General features: G+C 46.1%; 1 long non-coding RNA gene across 1 annotated transcript in view; it reads right to left on the bottom strand.

Moving 5' to 3' along the window:
- Positions 1 to 6771: 6771 nt before the first annotated feature.
- Positions 6772 to 7272, bottom strand: part of LOC113481088 — an 8527-nt gene continuing 8026 nt past the window's right edge. The window contains exon 3 of the long non-coding RNA XR_003398592.1: positions 6772 to 7040. This is a non-coding gene — a long non-coding RNA (uncharacterized LOC113481088). The remainder of the gene's footprint in view (positions 7041 to 7272) is intronic.

Here is a 7272-nt window from a genome sequence, read left to right as displayed (position 1 = left end):
GCCCATGTGCAGGCAGGCGGCTCGCCGGACCCCGCCGGTGGTCGCCAGCAACCCCCTCCGTCCCGGTGCCGGCCGGGGCAGTCCCCAACGCAAACACGGGCTGGGCCAGGAGTGGGTTGAGAGCAGCCCTGTGGGGAAGGACTTGGGGCATTAATGGATGGAAGCTGACTGTGAGCCAGCAATGTGCGCTCACAGCCCAGAAAGCCACCCGTGTGCTGGGCTGCACCCACAGCAGTGTGGGCAGCAGGGCGAGGGGGGGATTCTGCCCCTCTGCTCCGCTCTGTGAGACCCCCCTGCAGTGCTGGGTCCAGCTCTGGGGGCACCAATATAAGAAGGACACGGACCTGCTCAAGCGGGACCAGAGGAGGGAATGAAGATGCTGGGGGGTCTGGAGCACCCCCTGTGAGGACAGGCTGAGAGAGTTGGGGGGTTCAGCTGGAGAAGAGAAGGCTCGGGGGAGACCTTAGAGCGGCCCCCCAGGGCTGAAAGGGGCTGCAGGAAAGGGGGGAGGGACTCTTTACCAGGGAGTGTGGCTGAAATTCTTCCCTGTGAGGGTGGTGAGGCCCTGGCACAGGCTGCCCAGAGCAGCTGTGGCTGCCCCCTCCCTGGAAGGGTTCAAGGCCAGGTTGGACGGGGCTTTGGGCAACCTGGGCTAGTGGAAGGTGTCCCTGCCCAGGGCAGGGAGTGGAACTAGGTGATCTTTAAGGTCCCTTCCAATCCAAACCATTCCATGGTTCTATGATTCCACAATCTTTCTCACATCCACTGCCCATCAGACACCTACAGCCAGTTCTGAGGACAGTGGAGGGTTATGGTGGCATTAGTGTGTCACACAAGCACCCCTCCACTTGCTGTGTAGCAGCAGGCAGGAGCCCTTCAGTGACACCTGGCAGAGTTTGGGCCAGGACAGGTCCCGTGTGGGCAGGCTGGACCTTCATGGGGCATGGAAATGCTTACTCTACCCCTTCTGCAGTAAGGAAGGGGTATGTTACCCTCAAAAAACCTCCTTTTCCATCTTCTGATGCGTGCATGCTCCTCTCATCTTCATTCCCTAATTGGAAGATAAGAGACATTTTCATTATAGCCAGTCAATCAGAACTAGCCTGTGGGATTTAATATCCTTGTAAAGCTCTGAAGCCCAGCATTTAGAAAACTTAAATTGCATTTTCAGTCTAGGGGCCCAATCCTGATCCCATGTGACTTCAACAGGAGGAGGAGGCGGCCTTGTTTTAGGGAACGTTATTTTTCAGTATATAATGACCAGGAGTGAAGAAGCCCACATTACGCATGAGCCATTCTGCTTTTATGGGAAACTCGCTTGCCTGTTCATTAAGTGGTACCTTTTGGTTGTAAAGTATTCCCCTGTGTGTGTGTCAAGTACATAAGTAGATCTGCATGTGTATAGAATAAAGTTTAACTCTCTAAAAAGCTTGCAGCATGTATTTAATAGCTGAAGAGGAAGGCTTAGTGCAGAAGGTATTTTAGCTAAGAATTAAAGCCAGTTTAGAACAGTGAAAAGCTGCCAAATGATTTCTAAAACCGTGCTCAGCTAATCTGCACAAAAATACCGTTTCAAGAAGAATTCTTGGAACTAATGTTTAATATAGTCAGAAAAGCTTGAGGAAATTTATTGATAAGGATTTCACATCATTTGGAAGGATAAATTTATTTTTTTATTTTAAAAAAAGACTTGTATTTGAATATCTAGGTTTAGCTTCTGTTAGTTCTTTAATGGTATTTTAACTCCTGATAGCAAATTTCCACATGGAATTCAGCTTGGGAACTGGTTCCCAGCAGGGGCTTTGCGATGGAGGAGTGGTTTCTGACCCCTGCGGGATGCAGCTGTGAGAATTTCCTCTGCCTGCCAGGATGCCGGTCCCCAGCCACTGCCCTTCCTGCCCGGGCTCCCAGTGTGACCATCCAGCCTGACCCACCCCAGCGGGCTCCAGCTGCCTCATGCCGCCTGAGTGCAGCAATAGCGGTTAAGAGGCAATGTAAGGTGGGTGGGTGCCTCCTTGATGCCTCCTTGGTGGAAAAAGCGAGATCTTCTAGTTCACTAAGAGATTTAAGTGTGAAGCTCTCGGGCCATAAAAGCATTTTATTATTCTCAGTTTCTTAGTCAGCACAGGCTAAAGGGTCCAGTGTGATTCCCTGTTACCTTGTGGGTGCTGGGTTATGTGATTAAAAGTGTAATCCCTGTAAACACAAAGGTGCAGGGAGAACAAAGACGGGCGGAGAGACCTCAGTAACCTCATCAGGGAAAATGGAGCATACAACATTGGCTGCTCCCAAGCACATCAGAGAAAAATGATTAGACCTTGCTACCTGGTGTGAAGCCTGCCAAGAGAAGTCAGCCAAGACACTGCCTCCCAGATGCCTTGCAATCTAAAGGTGGTTATTGCTTGTGGTATAGGACACATTAAGGGATGTGATGGGAACACCATTTTGGGAACATGCAAGGCATACTGTACAATGTTTAGGGCAAAGACCAAAGGAGGGGAGAGGGACGGTTTAAGGTGGATTGAGGAGGAAAAAAAACATGGCAAAATACAGGAGAAAAGGGATGAAAGGGGCTGGCCAAGTGTAGCTGAGCCCTGTGGTTGATCACCACAGTCTAGCCTATATTCTGATTAAATCCTGTTTCTAGCTATCTTATGCATAGGTGCACTGTCAGTTCCAAGTGGGGGTGTGTGAACACTATCAAGCTTCAAACTAGATTAGCCAGCCAACAAGAGGGCTGAGTATCAGTAACTGAGCGGGACCACAGACCTCAGGTCAGCAATATGCACTCTGACTAACTTTATCTTCCTATGAACTGCCTTCCTATTGCTGGGGTGGATTTCTGTTTTTTTGTACCTGGAAGCAAGATGTGATCCCAGCTCTGTTGCAGACTTTGTGTGGCCTTGAGCAAGTTGCTATTGTCAACCCATTCTTTAACTTTGACTTGATGAAACCACAGGCCAGCTACACCACAAAGATATTGCAAAGATAAATAAATAACTTCAGGTTGCTCACAATGTAGCTTGATTCTGAATCACTACCAGTAATGCAGGGTACCAGCTGATGATCAGAACAAACGAGGAATATTCTCTGAAAAAAAGATTATTTTCTTGCTTTTATTAGCTTCATAGTAAATTATGCTGGAGTAATGAATAGCTGTGCTTGGCCTGTGGTCTTGGCAGGATCCATTACGAGAAAGCCACTTATTGTAGCTTTGTGCACTATGGCCAAGGGCTAGAAAGGGAAATTTTCTTCAGAGCCAAGCTTGACAGAGAAGGCTCATTTATATTAGCACAGTTGCTCATAGCCAAAGTTTCTGGCACTTCCTTCACTACTCTAAAAGATGTGGGATTTTGCTGCTGGATTTTAATTTCCAAATGCAGCTTCACCTTCTGCCCTATCTTGAAATGAAATCATCAATCCTCTATTTATAAACATCCCAATATCCTGACATCAAACAGCATTTAATAAAATTGCACGTGATGGCAGCGTCCACATGGTTTATGGATTTGCACTCATCCACAGGAAGGTTGTGGGTGGCTTCAGAGAAGCTGAAGTAGGGACAGATATAATGGAAGTACTGAGGAGACTGGGGGGTGCCCTGTGTGAGTAGTGTCTTGTGTGGGTGCCAAATGAGGTGTGGAGATACACAGTCTTTGTCTCCATCCACATCACAGCGGTATTCTGTCCTGCTTAGAAATTTCTTTGTGGCAAATCTGTGAATAAATCAAGTGCTCTTTCAGCAAACCGTGTGTCAAAGTTTGGGTGTCTGATGGCAGTAGAAGAATAGGTGTGAGGATACGTGGTTTTGGCATAAAATTCTCTCTCCGTGTTAAGGTGCTGCCAAGGGTCAGGCATTTAATCTTTGTAATGCAAACAAGCCACCGGAATTGTGAGATTTAACCCCCTTTTTGTTGCATATTATTTTGAGATGCTCAGATGAAAGACAGCCAATAGCATAAAGGGTTTCCTACAAAAAAATTATCCAAATGTTTATTGAAACTAATCTCTGACAATTATTAACCTCTTTTGAGGTTATTGGAGATGATGGAGTGTCTTCAACTCATACTGGCAGACCTGCCTATTCTTCCTCTGGGAGACAAAGGATTTTTCAGAAGTACATTACAGAGGATCTGCATCTCTGGGAGAACCTGACCTCTCTAGGAGGTACCAGTGCTCAGCATGTTGTAAACTGAAGGCCAGATTTTTCGTTTCTTCTTTCTAACCATCTCAGTATCCAATTCACTTAATTTCACAATCATTCTTATAAACTAGGAGTTGATTTTTTATGGAGTTCACACTGGTTTGAGGCAAAAGAGCAAAATGCAATAATGTCTCTAGATGCTGCTCTAAATTTGCTGTCTTCAGTCTGGAAGTAGTGCTCTGAAAAAAAAATAATTCTAGTTATTCGTATGTGTCATGCCCAGTGACAGGATTGGTGATGATGAAAAGTCAGGACTGTGTTAATTAAGGACAAAATTTGTAATAATATATTGCACTATTTGGCATAAGACTGAACTGCCACTTAGCAAGCCAGGGAGCTGCGCTTAGCAACAGCTTTTTGATGGATTGAAAATAATAATAATCCAATTTTTAATATATTGCAGCCAAATGATAAATGTAGATCCAAATACATTCATAAATTTGTCATCATCATTAACATTATCAAGCTAAACAGGTATATTAGCATATCAGCTTATATCCATCTATCCATTAGAATTCATCTCCATTACGGCTTTGCAATGTTTTGATCTTTAGCTCTGCATCAGGCTTGAAGCTCTCCTGACTGTTGCAACATTATTCTATTTAGAAAACAGAGTCAGAGATCAGTTTTCAAAGGAGGAGTCATAACAGGCATTCAGATTACCTCACATCACTTGTATGCTTCTCTCATAACATCTTAACATGTACAGGGTTATTAACTATGCACTGATGTGGTCCTCATCACTATGCTCGTTGCAAACATAAGGATCAAATCAAAAGTAAGGAACGGTTCTCACACACGTGCAATTACACTGGCAGCCTTCTCAAAAAACTACAATGGAGCTCAAGGAATGAGTGAGACGGGCCTCCCCCAACGCCTGCATACCGGGGGCTCCAGAGCCTGCAGCGACAGGAAGCACCTGGGTGAACCAAGGCACCTTCCCCTGGGCTCCAGAAGTGCCAGGCTTGGACTGAGGCATCCACTCAGCCACTGCAGCCTGCCTCTGTGCTCCCAGGAGCTCCCTCCTCACAGCTGCCTGAGGCACACCAGTGGTTAATGCTGGGACTGGTCCCTGCAGATTCAAGCTACTCTATATTCCATGGGCAGAAATGGTTTTAATGAGGGTATGTTATGACAGACCCGATGTGGGATGTTTTGCTAGTACAAATTAATCTGGCTTAAGTGTTAAATCCTCTTCCTCCTCTCCTGCCAGGCTGTGGGCTCAGCATGTTAGAAAATGGGCAGAAACTCCTTGCTCTACAATAGCCTCTGGCTTTCCTGTCCTAGTGCTATGGAAAGGGAAGGCCCTGAAGCCCTGGCCCATTCCTTCTCATATTTTTCTTCTCAGGATCTGCCAAGACCCCCCTGCCACACTAGCTCCCATTTGGCTGGAGCTGCAGCTAACTGCATTCTCTGTTTGGGACTCAGAAACCGGAGATGGAAAAGGCTTGTCAGGTCAATTTATCCATACCACAAGCAATGCAGGACTCTTCCCCATTGCACAGAAAACCTTCACATCCCCTGCCTAGGTCCCTCTACTGACCCACAGAGAAGGGGCTGCCACGCTGTGCTCCAGGAGAGTGTGTTTAGACCCTTGCCCACTCTTTCTAGCTCACCACTGATTGACTTCCTCCATTACCTCCTATCTACCCTTCACTTGTGGTTTTGGGACTGGGGGGGAGCAGGAGGCAAAACCTCTTCTCCTCCTTTGTTTTGTGCTGCCGGCATAACCTTGGGCTTCACAATTTCAGCCCAGTCCTGCCCTTCCTTAGCACCAACTGCATCAGTGGGGGTGCAGGACTGCTCTGCTGTTAGCACAGCTGGATGCACTGGGGTTTGAACTCTCTCTGACTGCCAAAGCCATGGTAGGAGGCTGCAATGTCACAGCAGCAGCAGCATGTCCCCGGGCACAGCCTGACAGCAGTGCAAGGGCCTTTGCTCTTCACATGCCAAAACCAGCGCGTCTGCCCACCTTGATGGCAGCTTGTGAGTATTACTGGACAATGTCTACATTTGCCCTGGCAACACAAAAGGTGCAGGATCCCACCCGAGTTGTGCTGCTCAGGTGGCACACAGCTGTTTTTCCTTCTCCCCATTTTAATCTGAGCTATGTTAAATTTCAGCTGGAGCATTTTCAGAGCAGTTTTACCACACCCAGCCCCATGCCCTTCAACATATGTTGTTGCCTCAGTCTGTCTAGACAGTTCTGCATCCCCACATCCCTTGCTCAAGACAAGAAAATTCCCAATTCCAGCTACTCTGATAGGACAACGTTCAAAATCATAAAAACTGATGGAAAGTTCTGATGCTTGTTTTACCTTGTAATCCTACTCTGTGGTGTGGCAAGGGCTGCACTGGCAGATTCAGTTGCAAAATAAAAGTGCTTTAAAAAAATTGCATCCTTTCCATTGTACATATTTATAAATGTACATATAAATTAGGCAATTCTAAAGTTACAGTTCTCTAGCTACGAAATGAGAATTCTTGTCTGCAAGCTCCTCAACCCCCACCCCTTACCCACTCAGGTTACAATTTTACTATACCCAACCTTCTGAGTACTTGTGTTTTCTTGAGGGATTCATTAGAAATCCATTGCATTTGCAGGTGTTTTTTTTTAAATTAAAAACCTAAATTTGTTTCTTTGATGTGAGCTTTATTCATTACCTAACACGTCAATATTTTCAGCTAATGATTTCAAAATAAGTAATCATAGGCAGCATGTAGAACAGCAAGATGATTATGTTGTCCTCAGGTCTTCCGATCACCTCCTGGACATATCAATACTTTCCATTAATGTAATGGGCAGTGTGCGATATTTCCAGGCTGCTTCCAGAATCTAAACTAGATGAAGACAAGCAAACAGAGAGGATTATTTGGCAGTAAAGTAGATAGTCAATAAATGAATGCCTCGATGAATACATATCTCCTAGCAGGACCACAGCAGTTTAGCTCCATCTGTCCCTTAAAGAGGACCTAACAAATAAGTCAGATTGGTATGTCTTGATGTGGTTTGAGCCCAGAGGGCAACAGAGCACCACCCAGCCGTTCACTCACCCCTTCCCCCCCCC

This window comes from Athene cunicularia (assembly GCF_003259725.1).
Source record: "Athene cunicularia isolate RWA chromosome 5 unlocalized genomic scaffold, athCun1 chr5_part2, whole genome shotgun sequence".
Lineage (NCBI taxonomy): Eukaryota > Metazoa > Chordata > Aves > Strigiformes > Strigidae > Athene > Athene cunicularia.
Note: the sequence above shows the minus strand (reverse complement) of the source record. Positions and strands in the feature narration are given on the sequence as shown.